This window comes from Lagopus leucura, unplaced genomic scaffold (assembly GCF_019238085.1).
Source record: "Lagopus leucura isolate 7727_CA_CO unplaced genomic scaffold, USGS_WTPT01 Super-Scaffold_100002, whole genome shotgun sequence".
NCBI lineage: Eukaryota > Metazoa > Chordata > Aves > Galliformes > Phasianidae > Lagopus > Lagopus leucura.
The window spans coordinates 57,768,868-57,778,760 of NW_024962263.1; the positions used below are offsets into that span (position 1 = coordinate 57,768,868).

The window sequence follows — 9,893 nt, forward strand, 5'->3', positions numbered from 1 at the left end:
CATCAATATTTTTCCTTTATTAATTTTAGCGTGCTTTTTGCTTAGTGGTCAAAACAAATCATCAGAACAGCACATGGTTTCTTATTTCATACAACTTCGTCTCAACTTCAAAAGCAGGTTCATCTATTGAAAATTATTACACAGCTCAAGAGAGGAAAATCTTCCCAAGATGCGTTGTAGTCCATTTTTCAGATACTCCCCTACACAAAAGTCTTAAGATTCCATTTATTTCCATAATAAAGCCTTACAGGTGTGGAATTTAGATGTACATCTATCCCCACATACGTGTGTTTGCAGACGTACATCTTCACGTTCCTCCTTTCGGCGGGGAGGCGGCTCTGGAATAGGGCTCGTGAGAAACCTTGGCTTCCAGCGCCCCCTGCACACGCACACCAGAACCTCAGCCCGTGGCACATCCCATCCACCGCTGGAGGAATGACAAAAAGCAAACGAGAAATTAACATACATTACAAACGTACTCTCACCAGGATGAACTCATATCAGTGCATTCGCAGTTTTGTTTTTTTTTTTTTTTTTTCTGATCTTTTATTTTGCAGATGGTCTTTGCTTGCTGCTTTCTCTCGGTGGTTTTTGTACAACCCACATTCACTGGGGTTTGCTTTTAATATCCAGGGATGACAACAGCAGGCTTACTCACATCAAAGCTGTGACAAAAGCTGTAATTAAAAAAAAAAAAAAAAAAAAAAAAAAGAGAACAAAGTTCAACTTGCCTGGAACAGGATTTGTGTCATCAGCATCATGCAGTATGAAATGTCAAATGTTTAGAATTCATGTATGTTAAAGTCAAAGGAGCCTGAAATAAAAAATATTGTTATTTAAGTAAGTACCTTCTTGTATGTTCCCATACTAACACATATGTTCTTAATTTGTAGGAAATAGATCCTAATGAAAGCATGAGCTGAGTCAAACTACTGAATTAGTAAGTGCTGACAGTCCTGTTAAATGTGTATATGTATACATAAACACCATATGTTTTGACATACAGTAGACACTCTTCTTGGAGTACATCAGTAAGCAAATATGCATCTCACATAATATACATTTTTAAATCTTATTTGTATTATTGTCTGACAGGGTCCAATATTTTGCAGTTTCTTGTACTCATTCATGAGCAAAAAAAGAAAAAAAAAAAAAAAAAGGATGGAGATGCATGTATAAGAAAGGAGATACAGAGATACAGACTGGTACTCTGTCTCTGCAATATGATAAAGAGCATCTCTCCCACATGCCACCATTTTAATGCACTCTCTGGGCTGTCACTGTGCATAAGCCATCAGGCACAGCCTCGGTAGACTCCTGGCAGGACACTTCCCAGTCTGCAATATCTGAGTCCCATTCTGCAAGAACTGCTTTACATCTTTGCTTGCCTTCATTGTCTCAAAGGAAGGGTCCATTCCAACCTAGACCTGACAAACAAGACCAAATGCTAAGACACTGTTGCAAGTTCAGGTTTGCAGTATGAACCAAAGTACGGCCATCACTGCATGCTCATGGCTCGTGAGTATATCTACTTCCAGTGCCACTTTGCCATTTTCCCACTGCCTTGGTGGGATCTCCTGACAAAGCAACCCCAAACATCACCAGAACCACCTGTTGGTATTCGGATTCTGCTTTTTTTTCTTGTTTGTTTGTTGGCTGGTTTTGCAGTGTTCCTGAAGTGCTAGCAGCAGTGGGCATCCCAATTCCAAAGATAGGACACACATACATACTCTTACCCAGATGATTTGCCAAAGTACTCAGAAAGATTCAGCAACAATCCTGTAATTTGCCCTGTTATTCATGCCTTTTTGCTAAACTTCCCGCTGAAGTGCAGAAAAATATCATGTATACTTCCTACATATATATTATGCATTAATTATGCCTCTGATCAATAGCATTCCTGCAGGGTAACAGGTTGCTTTCTCTGCAATGCTGATGCTTCAAAAGAATTTCACCAACCTGCAGTGGCAAAAAGTTACCAGATTATTAGGCAATATATTAAGCTCATGTGTATTTCTGAGCTCATTTGTTACTGCTCCAGTCCTGTGGCAGTGTCATCTATTTCCTGGGAAAGCCTTTAATGAATAAAAAAGAATACCAGTCACTATTCTGTTTCAAAGGTTCACAGAGCTGAAATGATGGAAAGACTCTGAAGTAATGTGCAGAAGTTTGCGATTATTTGCTGCTACCCTCCACGAAATCTCATTGTGAATTCAGGCAGGCAGTTAAACATTTATCTGGATAGATAAGCAATACAAGGACACTATACCTCAGAAGACACAGAGCTTAATATCACTATCAGGAAGTTAAAAATAATCAGTGCATGATCTGTCTGTAGGCTGTTCGGAAGCTGTACCACAGAGGAACCTGAAGTCTTTAGGAAGATGAATCTCTGCACTGACAGTCAGCAAGACACACAGCTGACTTTTTGCTGTGAGAGCTTCAACCTTGGAATCCAGCATAACTTTTACAGGTTAAATCCAGAAATCAGTTTTTTGAGTTGTGAAAACAAAGAGCGTTATTTCCTCCGTCAAGTTTCCTATCTCACAAACAGCTGCTCCCAATCCCAGAGAATTTAGGCCTATAAAGTGAAAGAAACATGATTGCTAACATCAAGATGAAGGGCACTATAAATGAGCTTACAGCTTTTTGCCGAACTGTTTTCCTTTAGTAGACTTCAATGCCTTATAGTCTCAATAGTCTATAATCTTTAGAGATCTTCAGTGACAAAAACACAAAATCAAAAGCACAGGCATCCATCAGGATTTGAGCTCAGCTACATTTTGTCTGGGTTTGGTCTCACAGCACTACTCATTCAGAAACAAAGATAATCTTGACTGCACTGGCCTTGCGGGGGCTGAGCTTGTTGCCCATGGGTAGAGAAATTCCTGGTGAAGAACAGAAGATATTTACCAAATATCAGTATCAGAGATTCTGAAGGGCAATATTCTCTTTGTGGCTGCTGAAAACAATCTGTTTTTGTCAAAATTTTCTCTTGACTGTTCCTTACATTTTCTTGAAGTGATAAGTCTTAAGGAACAACCACTACTCGCAAGAATGAAGCTTTGAGTGCTTTTGACTCAATCTATTTATATTCTCTTTCAGAGAGGAGAAAAAGTGCTAATGCTTCTGCCTGCCAATTAGCCTGTGTTCTGTTAATCACAACATAGAAGAATCATATGTACTTTGTGATTTTGTGAATTTTGCTTTACTATATTGACAGGTTTATATCACGCCAGTGAAAGGACAGTGGAAATGTAAGAATTAAAGGCTACTGTATCACAAAAATATCAAGATAATTGGGTATATCTGGATGTGCTTAGAATTTATACTGTCACAGTTATGGATCATTTCAGAGCACAAAAAAAACCCAGTCTCTTGCACATTTCCCAAACAACATACATCAATTTCTCAAGGAGGCAGTATGAGTGCTCTAACAATTGTGAAGTGTGCTTTGGGTCAAGCTTGGGATTAAAGAAAACAATCAAACAAAACCAATCACCCTCTCACAAAACAACAGTTTTCAAGTTCAGATTAGTAGCGGTATAGCCCTGCCAGAGACCTACACAAGAATCTGCTCAGAAAAGAAGTTATTTAACATAGAATAACTGTAGATCTCAGAGATGATGTTACATTTCATATCGCATGAGCTGCTCTGCAGCCTTCCTTCTGGCAATCCTTTTATCAAGCTATCACTAGCTTGATAAAAAAAACTGAGGTCATGCTGACCTCATGCTTGTCTCTTGCACAGAGCATAGAATCATATAGAATCATAGAATGGCCTGGGTTGAAAAAGACCTAAAAGATCATCTAGTTTCAATCTCCCTGCCATGGGCAGGGTCACCAGCCACTAGACCAGGCTGTCCAGAGCCACATCCAGACTTACACTATACAGGCAAACATTAGCTTGTAGTGGTTAAAAGTGGAACAACCTTGTATCAGTCAAATAGGGAAAAAAGCACTCCCAATTTTACACTCATACGTTACCTGTGATCTTGCCATCAAACATTCACTGTAAAAAAAAAATCACAGTGCTTCAAGATCAGATTACAACATCAGTCTTAATTGACAGACCTTACTAATCTCTCAATTGCCACTTGTTTATTTTGGTAATCAGGGAGGGACAATTTTACTAGTTATGGTCAGTTTGTTTAGGAAAAAAAAAATTATTCTTTGACATGCATGCAACTTTGAAGATTGAAGAGTCCCTTGGAAGTCACTTGTTAATCAGGTATTAGCAGTACAGATTTTCCCATGCTGTTTTGGTATTATGCCTTAGAAAGTCATCTCTATGAATTCAGAAGTTAATTCATCCTTAGATCAAGGACCAAGACCAGAGGTAGCAAAGAGCTAAGTATTAGTGTATTTAGCTTTCTCCATTGTACCATGCCTTGAATTTTTTTATTTTGAAAGAAGAAGGTATTCTTTACTATTATTTTCCTCATCTCTCCTGCAACAATAACTACTATTCTCAGCATTTCTCTAGGGAAGTCTTATTTTAAGAAAGACATAGAGGCTGGGGGAACAGTAGTTAGTATTCCTGTAAGCACAGTGTTCAGGCGTAGGACTTGGAGATGTACTGAGCACTGCTTTAGCAGATTTGAGCACGTGAATAGTATGAAATAACTCCTTTTCATACACCATAGTTTTAAGTTATGCCTTTGTCCTCTTTTCTGTCTTTGGCTTCTCTCTTACTGCCACAAACCATTATGATGTGGCAACAGCTGGGTAGGCCTCAATCCTTACCTTCCACTAGGTAGAAAATGGTTTATTTGGCAGCTTCAGCTCCTAGGAGAACATAAAGGTGGACATCAAGGAAATCACCGGATTTGGATTCAAAGCTAATCACTCTGCAGATGAAACAACAGGGAACACCGCTGCCCCACAGAACTACTAGTGATTTTTAGAACCACTGACAGATCTTTAGATAGTATCTTCCTTCTCCAAAAATGCACTCACAAGCCCTCTGCTCTCTCAGGAACATCCCTTCATTCCTTCTTGTCCCATATGCACAGATCTTCAAGCCGAACAAGATTTTAATTTCTGACAGTTTGTGTGAAATGGGATTATTATCACTATGTCTCTAAAAGCAGTGGTACTAACTGAAGACAGTAAGAACTGGAAAATCTCTGATAAAAATGGTTCAGTATTCAGGGTGTTCAAATGAATGTTGAAAAACAAACAAGCATGACACTAGAACTCAGAAAAATTCTCAGTCTGCACAAATGCATAGGAGAAAAAAAAGGAAGTTCAGGATTAGGAGGTAACATGGTAAAAGGACAAATTATCTCTCTATATAAGAATGTAAGTATCCAGAAGAAGCTTCATTTGAAATAAGATCTTGTATACTGGGTTGACAGAAGAGCATATAAAATCAGATCTTATTCTGAAAGCTGCTTGAACCTCAGCTCAAAGGGTTATAGGAGGTGGCTTCATGCCTTTCACACAGCCAAGCCATGCATACAATTGGTTGTTAAGAGCCACAACATTACCTCCCAAACCCTCTTCTGATTTCTGTTTCCTTGTACCTACCATCTTTCTTTCCTTTCTTTCTTTCCTTTTTTTTTTTTTTTTTTTAATTATTATTTTTTATGTATGCAAGTTTCCAGCCTGCACAGACCTACAACAGAATCTGCAGGACTGCTTTAGAAGTGAAATTAGATTAGCTACCAGCAAGACAATCCACTAAAAATATTTCCAGAAGAAAACAAAATTAGGTAGTCTTAAAGAAAAACAGAGGTGGATAAAGACCAAATACAATTTGTGTAGCTATGCCATAATCATCAAATTAATGCCTTAAAGTAACAGAACAGAGAATAATGGTCTCTTCTGAAGCCTCTGTCGGTTACTGCAACAGAAGTGATGCTCACATTGAAGCCTAATGTATTTGAAAATTTAAATAAACATTCAGAATCACCCAGCATCCTCAGTTTAAGGGCTGCCATGAAAATAACATTTCCTATTTTATTATGTTTGCCCACGACATCAGAGGTGGCTGTTGGCGGTATGGCAGCAGAGGCTGAGCCTTCCCACCAACATTCCATTCCATTCCATTTTGCTGCTGTGTGACAGATGGCAGCAGAGGGGCAGTCTGACAAAATGGCGTCTGACATGGAAGTGCGTATGGAGCACAGGTGTGTGGTGGAATTCCCCCATGCAGAAACAGTGGCACCCACTGACATTCACTGGTGCTCGCTGAATGTTCATGGAGACTGGAAAGTGAACACGAGCGCAGTAAGAAGGTGGGTGATGCATTTCAGCAGTAGCAACAGCAGATCACCTCCTCTGGTGCAGAATTTTACTAGCACAGCATGCAGGCTCTCATACATCAAAACCATGCAAAAATGCATAGCTGACTGCATTGAAAAATAGCATTTTGTAGCTGAACATTTGTTCTATCAAATAGCATTACTGTACACTTTGTAGCTGTTGTAGTCTCCATGAAAATTAATAAATAGCAATTGGCTGACAGGTCAGGCCCAAAGGATTTTAGTAAATGGGGTTACATCAGGCTGGCAGCCAGTCACTAGTGAGGTTCCTCAGAGCTCCACTTTAGGGCCAGTTCTCTTTAATTTTTTTCTTAAATGACATCGATGTAGGACTAGAAGATGTTTTGAGCAAGTTTGTTGATGATACTAAATTAGGAGGAGCTGCTGACTCCACCAAGGGTGGAGAGGCCATACAGAGACCTAGACAAGTTAGAGAGCTGGGCCATCAGCAACCACATGAAGTTTAACAAGACCAAGAAGGGGCAACCCTGCCTATACATACAGACTGGGGGATGCAATGCCGGAGAGCAGTCCCATTGAAAGGGATTTAGGGGTCTTGGTAGACAGCAAGTTGAACATGAGTTTACCTGGGCAGCCAAGAAGGCCAATCATATCCGGAGTGCATCAAATACGGCACTGATAACCAGTTGAGGGAAGGGATTGTCCCCCTCTGCATTGTACTGGTGTGGCCTCACCTCAAGTACTGTCTGCAGGTTTGGGCACCACAGCACAAAGAGAATACAAAACTACTAGAGAGCGTCCAAAGGAGAGTTAGAAAAATGGTGAAGGGTCTAGAGGGGAAGATGTACAAGGTGCAGCTGAAATCCCTTGGTTTGTTCAGCCCAGATTAAAGGAGACTGAATGGAGGCCTCATGGTGGCTGCAGCTCCTCATGGAGAGCAGAGGGGCAGTGCTGAGTTCTGCTCTCTGTGACAGCGTCAAGACCTGAGGGAACAACCTGAAACTTCAGTAAAGAAGGTTCAGGTTGAGTAGCAGGAAAAGGTTCTTCAGAAGGTGGTCATGCACTGCAACAGGCTCTTCAGGGCAGTGGTCACAGCCCCAAGCTGCCAGAGTTCAAGAACAGAGTTCAGTTGGCCAATGCTCTCAGATACATGGTCTGATTTTTGAGTCGTCCTGTGTGGAGCCAGGAGTTGGACTCGATGATCCTTATAGGTCCCTCCCAGTTCTGGACATTCTATGATTCTAGGAGGCATTACTTTCTGAGCTACCTATTTAATTCAAATACCAGCTCTGACTGCCAGGTTTCCATAATGTCACCACGTCTGTTATGGATTCAAGTGTTATTACTTTTCTTCACCTATCATTAAAAATTAAATATTCAAAACATCACAAGTCAGTAGAAGCCAAAATATATTCCAGCCTTAAAAAAGACTCCACATCAGGCAAGGCAACAGTTTGTATCAACTTTTTCAGTCAAAATATGTTTGAAATGACTCTTCATTGTACCCAGAACACCTTCCATGACACTCTACACCTGCTGATGAACATCCAAGATTAATTCTCATCCTGATCCTGTGGAAAAAAATCAGTTGTGAGGATCTTGTTCTGGCAAGAAGATGAAGTTTTGCAGCTAGATTTTTATATTAGATTTGCTGTATAAATATAGGTGGCTGAAGGAGGAGGAGAAAAAAATGAAAATGAAAATGAAAAAAATGAAAAATGAAAAAAAAAAAAGCTGTAATCTAACAAAGACATATACTGATAAACAAAATTAATAAAAGAAAAATGAAAACATTTAAAACATTTTTGATTGCTTCATACAATACGGTTTGAGTTTAGATTATAAATTCTGCATTAAAAAAAGATGAATAACTGTCTAGTTTTGCAGTAGGCATTTAAGCCTTCAAAATACAAATCTTTTAAAGGATAATTACCAATTTTTCATGATACAACACACAATCATAATTAGCTTAGTACATTTAAATCCATCGTTTTAAAGAACATCTCAATGCTATCTCATTTTGAATTAAGGTCTTTCAGTAAATAAAGGAAGGAGCAGCACAAGTTTCACAGATGGATTATAAGACTTCTTTGTAGGCTCAAAAGATAAAATTACAGCCAATTTTTGAAATTAAATGGCATAAGAGATGAAAAAGAGATGAAATGAAAAAGCACAGAGATAATTTAAGTAGCTGTCAATGTGTTATTCTTAAGTACTGCCAAGTTTTGAAAGGCCTGCTTCTTCCAAATTTTACTATTCACACTGATATACTAAATGCATGTCTTTAAATTTTGGTTTGAAATGTATTTTCAACAATGTTTCAAACCATAGGAGTATGGCAGCATTTGTACAGCATTTTTCTACACCTTCTTATTGGTGACAGCTGTGAACAGGTTCAGATTTTACTCTCAAATATATAAAAATCCACTTTTAAGACTCTTGAATTCAAAGGTCCTACGTGTTTAATGAAATATTTAGAGCAAGTGTGAAATCCAAAAAGCTTTTCTCTAGTCATTCTTTCAGAAAAACTCTTTTAATCAGAAACGTAACTAAAGCTTACCTTACCAGTCTGTGCCAGTTTTTCAGCCTCTGTACCAGTACTCATGAATGCAAGTAGAAAACAATTTATACACAGAATGAGGAAGATGAAGTAATTACAACTCACTCATTTTGTAGCCAAATCAGTGTTAATTAAACAGGCTATTGTGAGAAAGGCTAGATAAAAGTTGCATCTTATAAAGCCAAAGCAAATGTTTTAACTTACAGTTTTAATATAGCAATCAAAGAAAATTCCAAATACTGTACAGTGAAGTGTAATATAATACACTATATACTGTTATAATACACTATTGTTACATTACAAATAAAAAAATCAAATATAATTAGTACAGCAATCACAAATAAAACAAAACCAAAGTAAGCTGGATAACAGCCAGTGCTGTGAAGATGGTATCGTTTCTATGCTAGTTTCTTTTTAAGTCAACACGTAAAGCACCTACGGTTTAAAAAGATTTGTTTGCTAAATATATACACTATTAATTCTTATTTATACATTTTAAATAGCATTCCCTCCTGAAAGTGCACTCTTTCGTTTCTTAACAGTAATCCCCGTTAAACAAAATAATTCTGAAAATACCACTCACTCCAACCTTTTATTGCTCAACCGCAGGCATAAGGGCTCAGAGGGAATCCTGCATTCTAAAGATCATAAGCAGCTTCTTCAATTTTAAGAACTTAAAACGATATTCACAAGCAAAACAAAGAAATCACTGTTTTGTTACTGTTGGCTGTTTCTTTTTTTCTTTTATTTTTTAAAGGGAGGGATCAAATTCATGTTATTTTTAGAAAAGCAGGTAAATATCTTAAAAATGGGAGCCAACCAAACGTAGAGATAAGAGGGGAATCTTCTTAAAATGATCAATTTTGATTCCTTACATTTCAGCATAAGCATAACTCTCCCAACTACAAGCATACCCCAAATTTCATTAACTGACATTTCCACAAGAAACTGAGAAAGCAGCAGTGAGCTCTGCTAGCCTCGCGACAGCAATAATGGATTCTACTTCTTCAAAGATTTTAAATGAAATATTTTGCTGTGGAAAGTTTGCCTGTTGTATACGTACAGGGCTGTTAGCAGACAGCCTTGCAGCACTGTGCCTTTGT

General features: G+C 38.4%; 1 long non-coding RNA gene across 1 annotated transcript; it reads right to left on the minus strand.

Annotated features, from left to right (window-relative positions):
* Positions 1-731: 731 nt before the first annotated feature.
* On the minus strand, positions 732-8,801 carry LOC122178766. The gene is made up of 3 exons (XR_006178472.1): positions 8,791-8,801; positions 7,736-7,801; positions 732-814 (listed from the first exon to the last, which is right to left on the minus strand). It is a non-coding gene; the product is annotated as an uncharacterized LOC122178766 (long non-coding RNA).
* Between the last annotated feature and the right edge of the window lie 1,092 nt (positions 8,802-9,893).